The sequence below is a fragment of the Marmota marmota genome, unplaced genomic scaffold (assembly GCF_001458135.2).
Source record: "Marmota marmota marmota unplaced genomic scaffold, marMar, whole genome shotgun sequence".
NCBI classification, from domain to species: Eukaryota; Metazoa; Chordata; class Mammalia; order Rodentia; family Sciuridae; genus Marmota; species Marmota marmota.
This window is the reverse complement of record NW_026000153.1, coordinates 21,890,218-21,911,922: the sequence shown is the minus strand read 5'-3', so window position 1 is coordinate 21,911,922 and position 21,705 is coordinate 21,890,218. Positions and strand designations below refer to the sequence as shown.

The 21,705-nt window shown below is 35.9% G+C and overlaps 1 long non-coding RNA gene across 1 annotated transcript in view; it reads right to left on the bottom strand.

Moving 5' to 3' along the window:
- LOC107146243 overlaps positions 1-12,286 on the bottom strand; it is a 20,968-nt gene extending 8,682 nt beyond the window's left edge. The window contains exon 1 of the long non-coding RNA XR_001504018.2: positions 11,905-12,286. This is a non-coding gene — a long non-coding RNA (uncharacterized LOC107146243). The remainder of the gene's footprint in view (positions 1-11,904) is intronic.
- Positions 12,287-21,705: the final 9,419 nt, after the last annotated feature.

Here is a 21,705-nt window from a genome sequence, read left to right as displayed (position 1 = left end):
GAAGGGAAATTGCATGGAAATGGAAGGAGACCCTCAGAGTTATACAAAAGTACATACAAGAGGAAGTGAGGGGAAAGGGAAAAATAATACAAGGGGGACAAATGAATGTCAGTAGAGGGGGCAGAGAGAGAAGAGGGGAGGGGAGGGGATGGGAGGGGGGATAGTAGAGGATAGGAAAGGCAGCAGAATACAACAGACACTAGTATGGCAATATGTAAATCAATGAATGTGTAACGGATGTGATTCTGCAATCTGTATATGGGGTAAAAATGGGAGCTCATAACCCACTTGAATCAAAGTGTGAAATATGATATATCAAGAACTATGTAATGTTTTGAACAACCAACAATAAAAAATTAAAAAAAAAATCAATAAATGAGATGAATTCAATCCAAAAAGCTTCTTCTCAGCAAATCAGTGAGATGAATAGAGAGCCTACAGAATGGGAGCAATTCTTAACCACAAGCACATCAGATAGAGTACTAATCGCTAAGATGTATAAAGCACTCAAAAACCTTATCACCAAAAAATCAAATAATCCAATCAATAAATGGGCCAAGGAACTGAACAAACACTTCTCAGAAGAGGATATATAATCCATCAACAATATATAAAAAAATGTCCAGGGGCTGGGTTGTGGCTCAGCGGTAGAGTGCTTTCCTCACATGTGTGGGACCCTGGGTTCCATCCTCAGCACCACATAAAAACAAGTAAGTGAAATAAAGGTATTGTGTCCAACTACAACTAAAAAATAAATATTAAAAAATTCCAACATCTCTATCAATTAGAGAAATGCAAATCAAAACAGAGTAAAGATTTTATCTCACTGCAGTCAGAATGGTAGCTATGGAGAATACAAACAAGTGTTGGCAAAGATGTGGGGGAAAAGGCATACTCTTACATTGCTGGTGGGACTGCAAATTGGTGCAGCCAATTTGGAAAGCAGTATGGAGATTCCTTGGAAAACTTGGAATGGAACAACCATTTGACCCAGCTATCCCACTTCTCAGTCTATATCCAAAAGACTTGAGATAAGCATACTATAGAAACACAGCCACATTAATGTTTATAGCAACTCAATTCACAATAACTAAACTGTAGAACCAGAACAGATGCACTTTGATAGATGAATGGATGAAGACACAGTGGTGTATATACACAATGGAATATTACTCAGCATTAAAAGAGAATAAAATCATGCTAATTGCAGGTAAATGGATGGAATTGGAGAATATCATGCTAAGCAAAGTAAGCCAAACCTGAAAAATTCAAAGGCCAAATGTGCTCTCTGATAAGTGGATGCTGATCCATAATGGGGGCTGGGGGGTGAGAATGGAGGTACTTTGATTGGGCAAAGGGGGAGGAAGAGAAGGGAAGAAGAGATGCAGGTAGGAAAGATGGTGGAATGGGATAGACATCATTACCCTAGGTAAATGTATGACTGACTGCACATGTAGTGCGACTCTACATAATGTGCACCAGGAAAAATAAAGTAGTGCTCCACTTGTGTACAATGAATCAAAAAGCTTTCTCCTATTATGTATAACTGAATAGAATTAATAAAAAATAATCTAAAAAACACCTCTCACCTCTCTTCTTTATAAATTACCCAGTCTATGATCTTTCATTGTAGCAATAAAAAACAGAGAAAGACAGGGCTCCTGAGGGAAGCAGAGATCAGGAGCTCAGGGTTGAGCACCAGAGCCAGACACACTATCTCCCATGGAGAGCTTGCTTCCTTCCAGACCTACAGAGAGAACAAACAGAGGCAATTCCTCTTGATGGCTGTTGGAAAGGAGGTCACTCGGAGGAACTACTGCTGGTACACTATCCTCTGGCTAACAGGTTCTTTATCTCCCATCTTGTTCCTTTCATTCATTTCTTAGTAATAATCATATCTTACTTTGCAAATCCCAAACCTAGCACAGAATGTTATTCCAATAGAAGCTGCCATTAAGATGCAGTATGAAGAAATGATGGCCTGTCTTACTAGAGCAGTTGAGTAGGATCCAGGCTGTCCTGCCCAGGCTTCAGGTACTCCCCAGGGGAACCCAGGTAAGTCCCTAGCCCCAGCAAGGAAGGATATGTTTGGAAAAAATTACTTGCTGCCCCTAGGTTTCAACTCTGGATGGACCAGAGCAGTGCCATGTCACTCCATGCCAGAGCACACACTACATGCTGCCTGTAACCACAGGATGCACACAACAGAGCAGAGAGCATCCACACTCCACAGGCTTCCTAAGTTAGCAGGTAAAGCAGACAGCCTGATATTTCAGAAAAATATACGAGGAAAGCAACATTTCCTGTATACATCTTCTTTAAAATTTTAGCTTAAAAGCTACACTTCAAAAGTAGGTAAATAAATAAGATTAGGACTTATTTATAAGAAAAAAAATTAGAAGCCCAATTCTCATAAATAAGTCTGGGTCATATAAATCCTAATCTTATAAATAATTTATATTATAGCAAGAACATCTCATTATACAAATCACAAAATATATTAGGTTTAAGGCATGCATGTGGAAAAGAAGTCTCTGATCTTCAGTTTTGTTCTCCTCATCCCAGTAGTAATGAGCCCTTTCCCTGGTAATTGGTGATAGCTTGATTGGGAACCTGCATTCACATTCTTGTCTTCAGTGTGGTTTAGATTAATAGTATCCAATACATTTCATAATTTATGTATAATCTATATACAATGTCTGATACTATCTTTATAAAATCATTATTTCTAAAAAAAATCATCTTGTTTGGTGTTGGGGATAAAACCTAGGTCTGCATACCTGGTAGGCAAATGCTCTACCCCGAGATGATCTCCCAACCCATTAAATCAGCATCAGTTTTGTGGTTGGGGCTGGGGCTCAGTGGTAGGGTACTCATCTGGCACACAAGAAGCATTAGCTAAGAAGTCAGTAAGATGTTAAAAAGGAGTAGTAGGAGAGGATACCCTTGATTGTTCCTGATCTTAGTGGGAAAGTTTCAAGTTTATTATCATTAAGAATAAGGTAGGGGTGATATGGTCACCAGCACCCAGGTGGCAGGAGCAGCCCACAAGCTGGGGCAAGTCACCACGCTGGGGGAGAAGTCAACCAAGCCCCAGGGCAGAAAGTGGAGGGAAGGAGCCAAGGCCCCATGGGGGTAACTAGCAGCAAGTCCCTGGTGCAAGCCTAGGCCACGCCTCTGCATTTTGAGGCAGAAGACAATGGTTGGAACCAGCCCCTCCCTACACTGAATTCTGAGTGCTTGGGTCCTCCTGTGAGCTCAAGGAGGTTCAGAGTGGAGGTGGATAGAGACAGAGGTGGTTTTCTGAGGTAGATAGAGAGGTGATTTTCTAAGCGGGTCTGATGCCTCACTGAAATTGCTGAAATGTCATCCTGGTTTAGAGGCCTAGGCTCTGGCTTGGGCCACTCCTTGGGTCAGGTGGAGGGCAGCTTGGCTTCCCTCACCAGCCTTATCTCCAGCGTTACCGAGGATGAGGTTCTCAATGATTTCAAGGATGTAGAAGCAGGTTTACCTAATTATTGAAGAAAGAACATTGAAGATACCAAATGGGTGATCAGATACGACAATGAAAGACATAAAACTATTGTACTGAGCTGAAAGAAAGGTATGCAGCATCAGAGCTATGGATCCAACATCAATCTGCAAATTAGCGAAATGAACTGGCACAGAAAGAAGTCGAAATCAGGCAACTTAAAGCAAGACAATTTGCAGTACAAGATGAGTTGTCCATACTGCAGTCAGTACATTCAGGAGCTGGTGGCCATCAACCACTGCCCTGTCTTCATTCGGTCATGACATCAGTCATTGTTCAGCTTTTCCCAGTGAAAAGGAGTAGTAGGAGAGGATATCCTTGATTGTTTCTGATCTTAGTGGGAAAGTTTCAAGTTTATTATCATTAAGAATAAGGTAGGGGTGATATGGTCACCAGCACCCAGGTGCTGGACATGGACTTCAGTGACATCACTTCAGCACAACAAGAAATCAACAGACTGTCAATTGAAGTTTCAAGACTTGAATCTCAAGTTGGCCATGGGAGGGATATAACTCAGGCAAAGGGAACACATAATTCTGATCAAAGTGAGATCTGCAAACTACAAAATACTATTAAGATACTTGAACAAAACCAAAGTCAAGACCTCGATCATTGTCAAGAGGAAATGTCAGTTTTGCAGAATGCACATCAACAGAAACTGGCAGAGCTAAGTCACTGGTATCAAGAGGAATTAAATGACTATGAAGAAAGGATTGAAAATCAGTTACAACAAGGTGACTCAGGAGTAATAGTAATTGATGAGTCTAAAATCAGATGGAAGAAACTATTCAGGTTCTTCAAACTGAGAAATTAGAGTCTGCAACAAAGATGAGGATCAAATAAAAGACATAAATAAAAATTATCTTTGGCAGAAAATGACAGAGACACCTTGAAGAGAAAAAGAGCAGCTCAGTGTGGAAAAGTGACAAATAATTGAACAGTATGAAAACTTGAAACTGGAATGTAGTCAATTGCAGCCTTCTGTGATGGAGCAGAAAGATGAGGAAATTAAGAATTTGCAGAAAACCATTGAACAAATAAAAAGCCCATTTGCAGGAAGACACATACAACACTCCAGCAGACAATTCTGATAGGCTTTTAACTTTTGTTTCTTGAAAACATTCTATAGAAAATGGAAGTGAAAAACACGACCCGTATAACTATGAAACTGAAAAATTAGTGAAAGGAATCCAAGAATGAGAACTTGAGATTCAACTTCTAAATGAAAGAATATATCTTTAACCAGACAGATTGATCAGCTGTCCAAAGATGATGTTGGTAAACTCACTCAAGTTATCCAGCAGGAAGACATGGAGATACAAGCTCTTCAGACTAAAATTTATTCAGGAAAACTTGATATGATCACACCCCAGCTCTTGTCTCTGTCATCACAAACCTCCCAGACAGCAGAGGTTGAAGAGCTGAGAAAATCACTGCAAGAAAAAGAGGCCACCATTAAGGAGCTCCAGGGGAATAACCACAGGTTGTCTGATGCAACTGCAGCCACCACAGAGAGAAAACAAAGTACATAAACAACAGATTCCAAAATTAAAGAGCTCAGTGAAAAACAATATCTGTTACAGAATTTACTGAAAGAAAAAGACCTCTTAATCCAGGCCAAAAGTGATCAGTTACTTTCTTCAAATACAAAGTTCACTAACAAAGTGAATGAAAATGAGTTGTTGAGGTAAGCAATAACAAACCTCAAGGAGAGAATATTAATTTTAGGAATGGACATTTCTCAACTAAAAGGGTCAAATGAAAAAATAATAGAAACATCCAAAGAAAAGGAAATGGAGTATCAAGCATTACAAGAGACGAACATGAAGTTCTCTGTGATGCTGAGAGAACAGAGTTCAAGTACCAATCAATGAAGGAGAAAGCTCTTGCCTTTGAGCAACTGTTAGGAGAAAAAGAACAGGGCAAGGCTGGGGAATTAAATCAGCTTTTAAATGCAGTTGAAACGATGCAGGAGAAGACCATTTTATGTCAGCAGGAGATAGACCAACTCACTTTGTCCTTAAAGAACAAACAGATGGAAAAGAGTACCCTCCAGCAAGAGTTTCAACACTTATGTGACAAAGAATTACACTTAAATCCAGAGATACAAAGACTGAGGAACCATCTTTTAGAATCAGAAGATTCTTACACCTGGGATATTTGAGCTTCTGAGAAGAGAGATATGAACCTGAGAGAGAAAGTCACACTATTGGAGGAAAAGCTGCTTTCCTCTTCTAATGCAAGTCATCAAGCCAGTGTGCAGGTAGAGTCCCTACAGAAACAGGTGTGTTTACTCTCCCAAGAGAGGGATGAGAATGCACTGCAGCTTTTGCTCTACCAGGAACAAGGAAAGCAGTATACATTGTCATTAACTAACCTGCAAATGATTCTAGAGCGTTTTCAACAAGAAAAAGCTATGTATTCAGCTGAATTAGAAAAGGAAAGACAACATATAACCGAATGGAAGGAAAAAGCAGAAAATCTAGAAAGAGAGGTATTGTTATTACAGGAAAGTTCGGATGAAGCCAATGGTGTTGGATTCAGCAACCAAACTTACACAACAATTACATCTAAAGGAAGAACAGATTGAAGGACTTAAAAATAAAAAGCACAATGAGCTCCAACAAGAAATGTTGAATGGTGCACAAAAGAAATTGATGAACTCAGAAAATGGCACAGAAGGAAAAGTGGACAAAGCCCTAATGAAAAACCTGTTCATTGGGCATTTCCATACAGCAAAAAGTAAGCGTCAGGAAGTGTTACAGTTAATGGGAAGCATCCTGGACGTTTAAAATGAGGAAATCGAGATAATGGTGGTGTTACTAAGTGGATGACTCCTTGGCTTGGAGGAGGATCAAATAATGTCCCTAGCACATCTTTGAGACCAAATGATCAATGTATGCTTAATAGTTCTTTTTCAGATCTTTTTGTTAATTCTGGAAACAGAATCTCCTTTATGTGTTCCACCACCAAAACTTTCTGCACATGCCATGAAATGTCTAGACTCCAGAGGAAGGAGAAAGGAAGGTGAGAATGTACCAAGAAGTTTGAAAGATGCTGCAGAATTCAGAGCTGGTAGAAGAGCAGCTGTGAATCCATTTTTGACACTGTGTTCTGTGGCTGTGCCACTGATTAGCCTAGCTAGACTTGGACCTGGTGGACATGGGATTCTCCTTTTGAATCCCATCACAGACTTCATGCCCACCTTTACACTATTGCCAGTGTCCCCTGACAATAGCACCAGGGTTGTACTAAAGGACCTTTTAAATTACTAGGTGATTCTCAAGCCAGAGATGATTCAGCACTTTGAAGAAGCCATAAACTCTTTGTGCTTTTTACAAAGTGGCCTTTTTGAAAAGAAGTCATGTATTTGCAAGGAAAAAGAAAAAGAAAAAAGTTGATATAAAGAGCTACCAGGTATTTTGACTTCCCTTCCCCCCCCCCCCCCCCCCCCGCTTTTTGGTGTGTGTTTTTTTGCTGTAGCACTTATTAAAATTTTATTTGTGTTTGTTTGCTGTAGCATTTTTTATATAAAATTTTGTTCTGATACTATCAGGTAATTAACAGCAATAATAAATATAGATAAAAATGATTTATATAACAGAAAAGAAGAAAAATCCAACCCATATGAAAAATATATATACCTCAGAATTTGGGTGATATGCAAACAAAATATGATGTAGCAAAGTTGTGAATTCTTTAGTTTATAAAACTGTATAACTACTAAAAGAAAATTAGTGGGAGGGCCTGAACATGAAGTTTAGTGGATAAATTCTAAGATTCTTCTAATCCAAATACTATGACACCTATTCCTTTTACTTATATTCATTCTACTAAAAAAAGTCACTTGACGTTCATTCCCTTTTCTAGATATTAAATATGTCCAGAAGGAAGATGACTTTTGTCATGAAATCAAAAGTATTATCACATGTATCCTTTTTAATTTATAAGAATATATCATTAAATGTCTGGACTGTTTGCATACTTTTATGGGCCCCACAGTAATGCTTATAAACACATTTTAAAAAACATTTGCTCAAGAACAGAAAGTGGGGAAGAGAAAAAAAATAATAGAGGTTAGAAAGATGAAAAAGTTAATAAAGGAATAGTTAAAACCTTTTTTATTTTTGTAAATTAAGATAAGCTAGAAACTTTTGGTTTATCTTTTAAGTCAGGTGATATCAGAGAAGTGAAAAAGCAGATTAGATAGCAAATGCTTATCTGACACCTGTAATTTCTAAAACCATTGAGAATATTTTTATTAAAATTAGTTCAAATAAAATAAATCATAATTTACTATGAATTAATTTAAATTATTTTATTAATTAATTTTATTGATGAATTCAATTTTATTAATTTAATTTTATTAGTTAATTTATTTATGAACTTCATAAATTAATTAATTTGATTTATATTTAAAATTTTATTGAATTTTATTTAAAATTAGTTTAGTAAAATTAATTTAAATAAATTTTAATATAAATCAAATTATTTAATATTAATTGTATAGATTAATATGAATTTTAATAAAATTCAATTAATTTTGATAAAATGTTCTCAATGGTTTTAGAAATTGCAGGTGTCAGAGAAGTATTTGCTATATAATCTACTTTTTTCTCTTCTCTATTTTCACCTAACTTGAGCTGGAAACTTTTGATTTATCTTTTATCTTAATTTACAAAAATAAAAAGTGAAGACAAAATACCTAGTGGTTATACAGATCACCATTTTCTTTCAATTTTAAATTTTCTCATTTTTCAGCTTCTTATTTCTTTTTTTTTTTAATAGAGAAAGAGAGAGAGAATTTTTTTTAATATTTATTTTTATGTGGTGCTGAGGATTGAACCCAGCGCCCCATGCATGCCAGGCGCGCTACCGCTTGAGCCACATCCCCAGCCCAGCTTCTTATTTATTTGATTTTCAAGCTCCTTTATGATAGGGACATGTGGTTTATCTTTTAAACCTCAAGCAATTTACAATTAGAAAAGAAAAGGGACTACTCATGGCTTCCTTAAGTAGTTCACAAAGTAGACCTAAAGCAAATATGAATCATCTTTAGAAGAATTTGTAACAAAAGGCTGAGAACAAGATTTCCCACACCAGTCCCCTACAACTCTGCATATGTGGCTCGCTCTGATTTCATCATGGATATAGGTTGATGTGATGACCACCACAACAGCCACCAGACACACTTGCATCTTAAAGATCAGTGAATCATCTCCTTGCACCAGCACCAGCTGTTTAGAACTTAAGAATTTTTTACCAGCCCATTATTTAAAAAATTCTTACTTGAAGCTTAAGTGTTTGAGGATGTTCGTATTTATACTTTTAGGTTGTACATTGAAGAGCATTTTCTTTCAGATTTTGTCAATGTAGCTATGCCTTAGAAAGAGAAACCTTTTTTCATTTTATGCTATGCCATATTTCTTGAATGTTCTGCTCATGGTTTCATACTCTTTATACTGTGTGGTCTACAGTCTTTTTAAAATTATATATGTTGAACTCACTGTCTGAGGTTCTGTCTTCCAAGTGGTCTAATCTGTTGATGATGCTTTCAATTGAACTTTTAATTTGGTTTATTGTTTCTTTCATTTCAAGGATTTTTGTTTTCTAGAATCTCTATCTCCCTACTAAAGTAATCTTTTGCTTCCAATATTTGTGTTGTTTATGTAGCTCTTTGTCAAAATGATCTTTTGCTGCCTGTATTTGGTCTTTTATCTCATCCTTTAATTTGCAGAACATTTTCATTATGTACATCCTGAACTCTTTCTGTCATCTTCTGCTGTGCTGGCCATGGATTCTAATAATGTGGTATCTTGATTTGTTTGTGGCCCTTTCTTCCCTTGTCCTTTCGTATTGCTGGTGTGTCTTCCCTTCTAGCACTGTGGATCCTAGGCAATACCATTTTTACCCTATAGGCTTACAGTGCCCCTTCACAACTCCTTTGAGATGAAGGACAATATTATCAGATCCCAATATAAACCATATATACCCTAATGTTTGCAAATAAGATGTTTACATTTGGTCACAATGTACAGATATTGTGAATTCAGTTATTATCTACAATATACCCAGTAGGTTTGTAAAAGGGTTTACAGTTTCTGATGGTAGACAAAGAAGTGGTGATGGAGGGGTAAGATGATATGCTGAGGAGGTAGGAGGTTGTTATATCTTAGGAAGTGTGAAAGAGAAATCTAAAGAGGAAGATTAGTAGCAGGAGAAAGGAATGGAAGTATATTTGGGTAAACAAGTAAGTGGGAAGACAAGAGAGTACATAAAACAAACACACATATCAAGAAAAATAAAACATGTTAAAGTAGCAGAAATTTGTGGGAAAAAAAGAAAAAGAAAAAAATAAGCAAAGAATAAAAAGAATGTACAACACCAGTGTAACATACTATTCAGAAGTCCCAGGACTCAAAGTTCTAATTCATGCAAAATACTTGGTTTTACATATGTTGGGGATGTGAGGTGGGGAGAGGAAAAAATAAAATCTCGAAGGAAGACACAGGGCTTGTTTTGGTTTGAGATCAGTATCTTTCCTGGTTTCCTACTCATCCAATGAGTAGTGTCCTCTGTTGTTAGCTGGTATCTCGGCCCTCAGGATGGTGAAAGTACCAGGGTGCCACTGTTCCAGGTTAATGGATGCTGGGGAGAGGGAGAGTTAGAAACTGGGTACCTGGAAGATGGTGATGAAGGTGACTCTTGCTTACAGAAGTGGGGTGAGTGAGAATACAGATACAACATATCTGGGACACTAGGAAAGCAGTTTTAAGAGGAAAGTTCATTGCATGGAGTTTATTCCTTCAAAGAAGAAAAAGTCAACAAATAAATGACTTAACATTACATCTCAAAGCCCTTGAGAAAGAAGAACAAATAAACACCATGACATCTCATGGTCTTACTCTTCTTGTTTCATCAATTTTATGTGGGCTACATTGAAAATAAGTAAGTACTGTCAAGAGACACTGGAGGATACAAAACTGAAGGTGTTTTAGATTCAGACCTCATGGATTTTGCTATTGCAAGTTGAATGCCAGGAGAGAGTTCACTTGGAGCATAAAAAATATGTGAATGTGTAGGCAGATGAGGAGAGCTCTGTGGATCACCTGTTTCCTGTTGACTTTGAAGGATGGAGAAAGTTTGGTCATACAAAGTGGGGAGTAAGCATTTAATAAAAAGAATACAAATAATGAAAAAACTGCAGAGAAATCAGTGATTCAATAGCTCTACTCTAGAAAATCTGATGAAAATTATACAGAAATCATTCTTTTTTATGCTGTGCCCAAGAAAATGAATGAACAAGATGTGGGCTACTCATTAGCATCTTCTCAAGTTGCTTTCATTTAATTTGTCTCAATTATCTTTAAAAATTCCTTGGTTTGTAGATGTTATTGTTATTATGTCATGATATCAATATCCTTATGTTAGTTATTTATCTGTAATTACCTTATTTTATACATTCCCATTGTGTACTTGGCTTGCATGAGTTTTAATTCGCAGTCCACTGACTTATTATTCAAACAGTATCAACTTAATCCTCCAAACCTTGTAAGAGTATTCAATGCTTATGAAGTTTTCCTACTTTTCCAATGAGTCAACATGGGCTATATTTATATGATTAAAAATAATTAGTTTGATTTCATGTTGCTTTAAATGTCCTTACTTTAATTTTCTTTGCTCAGTTGCTGGGTATTGCATAACACAGCAAGGAACTTTTATTTTGAGTCTTTTTATTATTAAGCAAATTTGTGTATTAGTACAAGGAAGAGTAACTTCAGGGTGTTTGAATATGTATTGCAATGATCATTCCTTCCTTCCAGTGTACTTATCTCTGAACCCATCATTTTATTGGCTCCATAGTTATGAATGTTTTCAGGAAGTGCTTTCTGAAAAAATAAATACCTCTCCATCCCCATTTTCAGAAAATTCCTGTATTTCATGCATTTATTTTTAGCTCCATTCTGATGGGAAAAAAGGAGGCTTTGTTGATCAGACTGACAACCAAATACCTGAAATTTAGGAATTACAAATTCCTAAATTTGTAATTAATGAAGTTTCTCTCTGCAACTTCGTTAGTTGGAAGTGGGTAAATTTCTCAGTAGACAGAACCTTGCTTGACTTTGGTTATCTCTCTCTTTAGGAATATTTAAGAATGTTTATTTCCAGCTTTTACATTAGTGGAGTCTGTCACTATAAAATAATTATCATTTCAAGAAGAAATAACAATGCATTATCTCTAGCCCACAATGTATTTTCATACTTTATCTTGTGTATTCATTATGAGGTGGGAACTCTTATTCGAAGAGGGTCTTGAAGAAGGTAGGTGACTTGTTCCAACTATTAGAGCAAATAAAAAAGATGTGACTCACCCCAGTGAGTGTCCTCCATGAATCCAGACTTCTTCCTATTGCTCCTCAACCAAAAGACTATTTTTCAATTTAAAATGAAACAAACAAATAAATAAAAATCCTCTTTTCTACCACTGGATTCAGATGACAGTCAAATTTGCCCAAGCATATTGAGCAATCATAAATGACTCCCCCCCGCTCTGCACTGGAGATAAACCACAACTTATAATAACAAAACTGGTCATTGCTCTAGCCAAAGTATTTCATCAGCTTCTGGCGTCCATTATATCTGATATGCTTATCCAGCATGACTGATGGTTTGGTTCTTAATAAGTAGTCTAGTTAAGCAGCGAAGTTAATGACAGGAGATTTTTCTTTGGCTCCAGGGCTCAGCATGCACAGACAGGACCCTGCATGAATTCCCCCAGCGTGTGACGATAAGATACTTCCACTCTGCCAGCAGAGAACAACTTCATTAATTAAAAACACATTGCATGTTATCAAAAAAGATTGAATTTTCTAGGAAGAATTACCCTTTGGCTTTATGATGAGCATGAGGAATAACAGTTAATATGATTCCAGACATAACTTTGTTTCAATTTAGGACAGCAAATATTTAGGATTAGGATTAAGTCTTCAGGAGAGATGGGCTTCACGATCATTCTGCAATGGAAATGCTTGGGACTCTTGTTTGCACTTTGTTTAGGCTGGCTCTGGGAGTTAAAACATTTGCTCAACCCTACTGTGTGTCTGTGACTTAATAGGATATGGTCCTAAAATTTAAATAATGCATTTGAATATTTCACTGTTTGTGCTAAATGCAAATTAAACAATAAATGGACTAATAGAATGTTTGCAAAGTTCTCAAATTTTGAGAAAAAAGCTAGTAAAGTCAAGCTATCTCTTTGAGGGAGATTACCAATATCTTCAAAAAAAGCAGTGTTTTCCAGACACTAATTAAAAATAAAACTATAATAGCAGAAAGAGCAGTAGAATAGAGGGAAGGCCAAAGAGAGGGAGGAGGGGAGGGAAAAAGGAAGTACTGGGGACTTAATTAGATCAAATTATTCCATACTTTTAAATTATTTCAAAATGAATCCTAATGTTATGTATAACTAAAAAGAAGCAATAAAAAAACAAATGAGACAGTTATTTGTCTTATAACATGGCTAAATAAATTTATCAAAAAAAAAGAAAAGCAATGTTTTGACGGTGTTTGAATTGTAGTACATAGTATTAAAGTAGCCTGCTTTCTGATACCAATGCAGAAATATAATGTAAGAGAATTTGGGATCTGAAACCACGGAAGAGACCATCTACATTAATGTACAACCCATGTAGATATTTCCAATATCCCATTAAGTAGTTTTGTAGCTCCTGCTTACATTCTACCCAGACCTCATTATTTAACAGAATCTATATTTAAACTAGGGGAATTCCAATCTATGGGAAATCCTCCCTAAGCTAAAGTTACAACTTTTTTACTTCCTGCTGTAACACATCAAACTGTTTCCATTTGAAGGACTGAAGTTTTATCATTTCCACCTTAAGTACTCTTTTGTGATGTCCACTACCCTATTATATATAATGTTTTAGAAATCCTTGCAACATCCAGGATCTCCTTTAACACATGGCACAGCTAGTCCAAAAGCAATCTCAATAATCCAATGGCAAGCACAGCCGGACATCTTATCTGCTATACACTTATCTTAAAGTTGCTTAAATTTAGCTTAATTGCATCATATGTTTGAGCCCTTTCCTTCAGTCACTTAAAATCTTTATAAACATGACTTTAGAATTCTGTGCATTATGCGCATGATCTTGCTATGTGGCCTCTCTTGACCTGTTAACTTGCCCTTTAAATCCTATTGTAGATAATATGGATAAACTTCTCAGTAGACAAAACCTTGCTTGACTCTATACTGACTAGTTGTATGCATAAATGAAGAAAGTGATCCAGGAGGTTCCACCTGAAAACTTATGACAATACGATAGGGCACTGCATTGAGTACATTCAACACTGGAAATCTTATGTTTCCCCTCCCCTGTTTTAATCCAGTGTAAACAAACTGGTAGTGAAATGAGGTTGAGTACCTGCAGATTATTTAAATATTGCCCAAACATGGAAGTTTAGAGAAAATTTTAGAGTGATTGAATTGGTTACATTATAGTTTCTTTTATAAAACTATAATGTGAATATTGCTCTGTCAAATGATTCATTGTGGTGTCATATGAGGCCAATTAACGTTTAGATGGAGGAATAAGGTGCAGAGGAACTATTTATTTATTTATTTATGAAGACTGGTTTGTAGATTTATGTTGTTCTCCTCTTATTTATTGAGTGTAATCTACAGATCTTAGATGACAGGTAAAAGCCACACCCCTTCTCTGATCTTGGCTCTCATGACCCTCAGATGCAACTTTCCCACTTCCCTAGCTTCCATCTCTAAAATGCAGAATATGACTTCAACTCCCAAACTTTGCTAACATGATTTACACTGTAAGCCTTGACTGCTTTGAATGTCCCCTCAGAGCTCCTTTAATTGACCACAGCAGAATTGCACTTGAATCACCATGCAATGTGAATCCTGTATCTTTGTGTCAGCATTTACATCAAAATATGTATCTGTACATTGGCCTCATATTTTATGGCTTCTTAAAAGGGGAGAATCTATGCTTGATTTCCTTGTTATCTTCCTCTCTCATCTAGTGTATAGCAGCTTATGGGTTAGAACTGAAGTTTAGTTGTTTCACCTCTGGGCTCTCGACTGTCCTGATCCTTCCATAGGTTTGATGATGGGTAAAATAGAATCAAGCACTTACACTTGTTACAAATAAGAACAGTTGAGTACAAGAACAAGTTATTTCTCTGTAGTGGTTTTTGTTTGGATAAAATTTTACAAAAACTCATTTGAATGCATTTTTCCTATTTTCTCTTAAGTTTTCACAATCAATGTTGTATTTCTAAGCTAAGAAAATCTTTCTGATTGGAGTCCTGTTTATATATCCTCTTTTACATACTACTACTTCATGGGATCACCCTAGAAATCTTGAGCAAGATACTTAAAGGAATCAGTCTTCAGTTTCCTCATATGTAAAATAGGAACAGTAATAGTACTAAGCTCATATGTTTGTTATGAGGGCTGAGTTAATATTTCAAAGAGCTTAAAGCTTTAGTGTGTCTTATATATTATATATATATGTGTGTGTATGTGTGTGTATATATATACATATATATTATATATATATATGTGTGTGTATATATACACACACATACACACACATACATACATATTGATTAAATATATTCCTTTTTTCCTGTGAATAGGAAAGATTCCCATGGATTTTAGAATTTATATTTATCCTTATTTTAGTAATTCTAATCTTATTTCTGTACATGTAAGTCTTAGTCATCCTTCAATGACAAGAGCAAAATATTGCTTGGAGTAGGAGACAGAGAAATTAATATTTATAATTAATCTAAATTCATTATTTACCAACTGTGTGTCCTTGTACCAGATACCTACTGAGTTCATACATCTTATTAAAATGTATATGGATTGTATAGTTTTAGAAAAAAATTAAACCCAACTTACTTTTAGGCCTTTATTAATTAAAAGTATATTTACTGAGAACCTGATACATATTAACACTATTCTAGATATTGGAGCCACAAGAATAGATACTATAGACTATAACCTCCCCTTGGTAGAAATTATCTACAAGTGGGGAAAGATCAACAATTAAAAAATAGGACACAAAGTAGCCACCAAGTATATTAAATGGTACACTTGGATGCAGGAAAGGTGTGTGGGGGGGTGCCACTTAAGTAGAGACCAGAATATCTGAAATGGGAAGATCCAGTGATGGTCTTGGAAGAATATATTGGATGAGATATAATAAGAATTATATATAATTAATCTTTGCCTCCAGTTCCTGACACAGTGCTGCTAAAACCTTTCTAATTTTCTGAGTAATGAGCTGATAGGAGCATCTCTTGTTTGCTCTTAATTTTTCGTTCCTAACACAAGAGCTTCTAGGTCCCTTGGGTTCTCCAGAGTTATAGTACCTGTGTATAGCAACTAGATAGATATCTTGTGATAGAAAGGCTTAGGTGGATTAGCATGGGGGCTGGTAAAAAAGATATTGTTCTTGGGTTGTATTCTTTGTAATACACTTGCAACAGTAAGTCAAGTGTTCCCCACTGTGAGCTGTGACAACACATTATAGAACACAATGAGGTGGTCATGGGAAACCCCAAGGTGTAGGTATATTGAAAAAAAGTGTGGGTAACTTGGAGACAGCCACTTGTTGAGTTTAATCTGAAGTGATGGACAAGCTTGTATGACTGAGCCACTGACCTGTGGGGTCTGTATTAACTCTTGGTAATGTCAGAATTGAGTTTAAATGTAAGATATACAGTTTATGTCTAGAGAATTGAGATTTATTTGATATGAGTTGAGGAGGAAACACCTTATTTTCCTTTTATCAGGAAAAGAACAGCAAGTTTAATGATCCTTGACTCTTGGTTGTAGTCTCCACCAAGTTCCCTCAACCACCTGCAACCTTGTGGTTGAGGGAACTTGGTGGAGACTACATGACCCATGTCAAATGAGCTTAGTAGGTGTAAAGGGGAGGTTTAAAGTGACTGGTTTACATTTTAAAAGAGATAGCTAGTGTGTATAATAAAAAGTTATAAGGCAAGGATAGAAGCAGGAGACTTAATGAGTACAAATTGCAATTGTCCAGTTGGGAGGTAAAAGATAGTGAGGTGGATATAGTTAAAATTTGTAAATTAGGTTATATTTTGAAACATATGTCCGTGCATTGAATGTTGTGGTGCAGAGATCCAGTAGTACCCAATGTGTCCTAAACCCGTAAGGAAATAGTGATGACATTAATAGTAGTGAACATTATAATTATTACTAGAGTCACAGAAATTTTTAAACTGATTTTTGCATAATAGCTTGCTTAATCTTCACAAAAAGTGCTATGTTAGGCACAATTATTTTCCCATTTTGCAAATGTACTAACATAAAGAAATAAGTATATTGTCTATTTTTCCAAGTCTTTAAAATGACATATAAGATTTAACCACAGAATCTGGCTTTAAAATCTCTGCTTCAGGAAGAATAAACTTGGCAATTTTAGTAAACAGTGTTGAGTAGACCGTTAGATACATGACTGATCATCAAAAGATTCATCAGGGCTCAAAATAAAAATTTAGGAGAATTCAAATTAGACATGGTGGATAAAGCAAGAAACTTGGTGTGACACCTGGAGAAAGAGCAGGAAGACAGGAGGAGAAGACTCAAGACTATCACATGGAGAATCTCACTGTTTAAAAGGTGTGCAGAGGAAAAAGCACCAGAAAGAACCAAGGAGATTAAAAAAGAAGAAAAAAACAATGGTAGGAAAATGAGAAAATGAGCTGGGTGTGATGGTGCACACCTATAATCCCAATGGCTTGGAGGCTGAGACAGTAGGATTTTGAGTTCAGAGCCAGTCTCAGTAACTTAATGAGGCCCCGAGTAACTTAGTGAGACCCTGTCTCAAAGTAAAAAGTAAAAGGGCTGGGAATGGGACTCAGTGTTTAAGCACTCCTGGGCTCAATCCTCAGAACCAGGGGAGCCAGAGGGGGAAGAGGAGGAGGAAGACAGTCATTGAGAATCCAAGTGAAAAAGTATTTAGAAAAGAAAGGGTAATCAAAAGTGTGTGTCGAAGAAACGACTTTAACATGTAAATAGTGTATGACTTCTGGAATCCTAGAACAATCTGTTAGCTAAGTGAAGAAATTAGAATCTTTTTTCAGCTCTTATACGAAAGCTAAAACCACTAAAATTCTGTCTGTAGGTATTGAAGAAGTCTGCAAGGGCAGAGCAGAATCACCAAATTCTGAAAGAAGCCAGTGGCCCAGAGAGAAGATGAAGCATGTAAGGCCTCATTTCTCCCTGCATATCTGTTGGGTCTGAAGAGGTACCTTGGAGACCAAGCAACTGAGGTGAGCATTGGAAAGACTTTGGAGACTAAAGAGGGGAAACCTTAGGGTTCAGGTCCTAAGAAACAACAGGTAGAAGACCCTATAGGAGAAAACTGTACTTAAGAGTGAGTAACAAGAATGGATTGGAAGCTAGGCTCACAAGGGATGAAGTCCGGCTTCAAATGTTCCCGACCCTTGAATTTTCTCTTTTTATTTTTTGTAGTGCTAGGGATTGAACTCAGGGCCTTATACATGCTAGGCAAGCTCTATACCACTAAGCTGCACCCCATCCCTTGAAATTGTTTTAAAGGTGATTAAGACTTTGTTTCTACCCACTTACTACATGTTGCAAATATAAATTGTCTGTAAATGAATGAAATATTGTCTTAAAACCCCAATTGTTTTTAAAATTTTATATGCAATGATGATTCATAAAATTAAAAAATGATACTTTGTGACAAAAACAGCCACAGAGATTCCAGGTAATAGAGTAAATATGTATAGAGACATTAAAATAAATCTGTTAGTGTATCTAAGGAAGTCAATGCAATGCAGAAAATACACTGTTCTCTCTTTGGACTAGGAGAGTAAAGAACAGACCCTAGGGTGACCATAGCCACCAAGTAGGAACAAATTCCCTGAGAGCACTAACTGGAGAAGTGTCTGTATTCTTTGTTCACACTTTCCCCAAGTATGTGGTTGACCATACAGTATAGGTTAAACACCCCTCCCACTCCCCACACAAAGAAATCACAGCTACACCTTAAGGAACTGAGGCAAGAGTCAAACTGCATCTATCAAAGGCAGCTCAGAATTTGCAGTTTAAGTCTAAGTAAGGCAATTGGTGAAACAGGCATATCATATTCCTTCAGAGGAATAGGTCAATATTCAGAACATAAAACTCACAATGTTCATGATATGCTATAAAATTACTTGACATAAGAAAAATTAGCAAAATCTTACTCATTCTCAAGAGAAAATTAAGCAGATGACAACTCCGAGGTGCACTAAATGTTGCAATTATCAGTCAAGACTTAAAACAGTTCCTGTGCAAATGTAAAGGACATTATGCTTGCAGTGAGTGATAAACCAGGTTTATATTAAAGAAAATATCTAAAATATTTTTAAAGGACAAATGTATATATTGGAACTAAAGAATTACAAAATCTGAAAAATTCACTGGAAAAGCTTAATAAAGGAAAGAAATGATGCAAAGAAATGTCAGCAGCCTGGAAGAGACATCAGGATCATCAGACTTTTCTAAAAGGGGTCATAAAGTGAATATTTGAGGGATTATAGACTGTAAATTTCAGTAGTTAAGACAACTGAACTCTGCTTTTGTAGGGAGAAAGGAGTCATAGAAATATATAAATAAGTCTGTGGATAAGCTCTAATTAAACATTACTTATGCAAACAAATGTGGGCTGGAATTTCTCTATGTGGATGGATTGATAGTCATTATCCAATAATAAGATGACAGACTGAAAACATTTTGAGAAAATAAACTGATTTTCATAGACTTGTCAGACAGGATCAAAAGGTCTGGCATATGGGTAAATGCAGTCCCCAAAGGAATGGAGGAGGAAAATTAACAGAAAAAGGTTCCCAAAGGTAATGGGCAAAAACATCCCTACTTACATTAGAGGTATAAATCTACAGATTTATAATTCTGAGTGAACCCATACACACACACACACACACACACACACACACACACATACATGTCGGGGGGCGGGGCGGGGGGAGAGAGAGAGAGAGAGAGAGAGAGACAGACAGACAGACAGACAGACAGACAAAGAGAATGAGCGAGCTAGAGATAGAGAGATACAGGCACACAAACTAGGCACAGCACTCTGAAAATGTTGAAAATCATGGAAAAAACATTGAAAATAGCCCCCCCCCCAAAAAAAAGACACATTGTGTGCAGGAGACAAACCCCTTTAAATCATATCTTCAAGAAAATACTGACACATTGTCTTTAAAGTGAAAAATGAAAGAAAATCTAACAACCCAGTGAAAGAATTCTTCAAAATTGAAGGAGAAAGAAAAATATTGAATATAAAGTAAAACAGGACAGTTTCCTTCTAGAGAATTATACTAAAGGAAATGTAGAAGAAAGTTCATTATGCCAAAGGGAAAAAAATGCCAAAGGAAAACTCAGAACTTTGGGAATGAATTAATAGCTTGAAATGTCAATTTACAAAACTTGCTAATTGAAGAAGGAAATATTAGGAAACATGATATTCATCATACTTTTGAGATGAAAATATTTTTCTTTATTTGTCTTTTTCCTTCACTAATTGCTAATTATAACTTTGTTATTAAGTTTTAACATAGATAATATTTATAATCTTTTTATAACTACAATCATGTCATTTTTGTCTGAATCTTTTCATAAACTTAGAAACATTTAAATTATATGATTTACAAAAATTGAACAATTTAAATACTCCTCTGAAAAGTCACATTTTATTGGAAATATTCCCAACTTTATGTAATACAATAAAGATACATTTATTATAACAAAATGAAAGATAATGTAGACCTAGTAATATCAGATACTTTGTAATGTTTCAGCAAAAATTACTATAAGAAATAGAGTGCTATTTCATAATGATTAAAGTTTTAATTCCTACCCTGTCTCCTCTCTGTTTCCTGGCTGCCAACAGAGTGTAGAAGTAAGATGTAATAACTCCTAGTTTATTTATACTGACAGCATACATAGTTTCAAATTATCTAAAGCAAAAATTGACAAATGCAAAAATAAATGATCACTGATTATTGGTGACTTTTATATATTTCTCATAGTAACTGATGAAACAAGCAGATATAATCCACATTTATGCAGGAGATTATGTATTTTGGTCAAGTTCACATATAGACTGAACTACATTTGAACTTCAGAATATATCAACTATACATGACCCTTCAGAATGCATATTTGTAATAGTTCTTGAGAAGAATGGAACCAATAGAATATATATAATTATAACAGGAGATTTATTAGATTGCTTCACATGAACAAACACAGATAGGTCCATGTATGGCCATCTTCAGGCTGGAGAGCCAGAAAAATCAGAGCTACTCAGTCCAAGAAGCTGGAAGCCTCAGAATGAAAAAGAAGCCAATGATGCAATCCCAGTCCCAGTCTCCTGGATTGCCACTGCCATAAGTCTGCTCAAAGGCTGAAGAACCTGGAGTCTGATGTTCATGGTTGATAACAGCTGAAAAAAAAGGGTCTAGTGTGAAAGAGAACTAGCATCCTCCTTTTTTGCATTTTTTTCATTCCACCAGGATCCCCAGACAATGACACCTACATTCAAGACAGAACTTGCCCGCTCAGAAACACTTTTACAGATACATTCCAAAGTATGCTTTATCTGCTCTCTAAATGTCTCTTAATCTGGTCAAGTTGACCACCAAAATTAATTATCAGAATGTTTATTCAAATATGTACTAAAATATTTTTAAATATATGCAAACAAAATTTGCCAATATGAAGCATATTTCTGTAGAAGTTACACTATACTGTCATAAGATAATGGGATCACATTATGAAGAATGATACTTCTGATGCTATAGGAAATAAATAAAAAACACAATTTATGAATGTCGATGCATAAGAAATAGAAAATAAGAATAGTTTTTAATGTCCTATAGAAATCGACTTCATAGTAGAAACTACCCTGGCAAAAAACAATCCAGTAGACATTTAAAAACTATTTGAAGAAGTAATATTTTCAATCCTACTCAAGTTTTTCTAGAGAATAAACAAGAAATAACCCTCAGCTCTTTTCTAAACTTTTAGGCATTTCACCTTTGATATAATGCAAGGCTGACTA